The following is a 1,217-nucleotide window of genomic DNA, read 5'->3' on the forward strand; positions in this document are numbered from 1 at the left end:
TAGTTATCATTAATTGATGTCCGGAAACGAAAGTCCGCAAGTCTCTTGAAGCATTCGAACTTAAATATACATATATTGGTAGAGTAATTGCAAGTGATACTCCTGTGTTTCCGTGCCGCTTCTTTCCATAATAACAAAGCTTCAACAGCACCAATATGCCTGATCCAGGTGCCTCACGATTTGCAGGTTTTACAAGAAAAGCTGTTTTCATCATTAATAAACCTTATGGGAGGTGGCGACCGGGAAAAGATTCCTGTAAAAACCTGCAAATCGTGAGGCACCACGAAAAGACGTCCAGTGGTTTTACATTTTCAAGAGTTGATTGGATGTTGTTTGCCACCACCTTGTACAGATGCACCTTGAGGTTGACTAACATTTACGACACGATCAAATAATGCATATATGAAGCAAGAGCATCGCTTGATTAGGTATCGCATGGACAAACGCTTTAACCAGAAATGTTTGTATTTTAGAGAAGCAGAAAACATTATGAAGGGTAAATAAAGACTGCAGATATGGCTTTTTAAAAAATTGGCATAACTCCATTGTTTTCGATACTAACACTTTAAAATTTTTAGAGGTGGTTTTTAATATATCCTATCAAAATCTGTCAAAAACGCCGTTTCAAAAAAGGTGTTGGTTAGAGCCAAGGAGCATCTATGCATATGGATGCGTCTTGGTTAAGGCCCTTGCGAATTATGGTAATGATATGAACATCTGGTATGATATGGTAACTTGTACATTCAAATGAAACAAGAGCAGATACTTGATGAATAATTTTAAATGAACATGCTACTTTTAAGGCCAAACTGTTTTTTTGGTTACATATCGTCACCTGAATTGCAAAAAGACGCAACAAACATTGTCGCTGAAATACAAAAAGTCGTAACTAATAAAAAATTCAAAATTCAGTTTTTGATTGATATGGATTTTATCGAATTACAACTCACATAATTTTATGAAAAAAATAAAATATATTAGTCACGACTTTTTCCATTTCAGTTACGATGTTGTTACGTCTTTTTGCATTTCAGGTGACGATATGTATGTATGCATGTGAAATGGCTCGATTTTTTTCTTAAGATCAACAAAGTACTAAGAAACAATTGAGGTCGTGTTCAAAGGATTGTGGTAACAAACATTTGAACATACCTAGGCGCTGAAATGCAAATGTAAATCACGATTAATATTTTAATAAAACACATTCCTGGAATGTA

This window comes from Rhagoletis pomonella, unplaced genomic scaffold, assembly GCF_013731165.1.
Source record: "Rhagoletis pomonella isolate Grant_MI unplaced genomic scaffold, Rhpom_1.0 Rhpom_scaffold_00001, whole genome shotgun sequence".
Lineage (NCBI taxonomy): Eukaryota > Metazoa > Arthropoda > Insecta > Diptera > Tephritidae > Rhagoletis > Rhagoletis pomonella.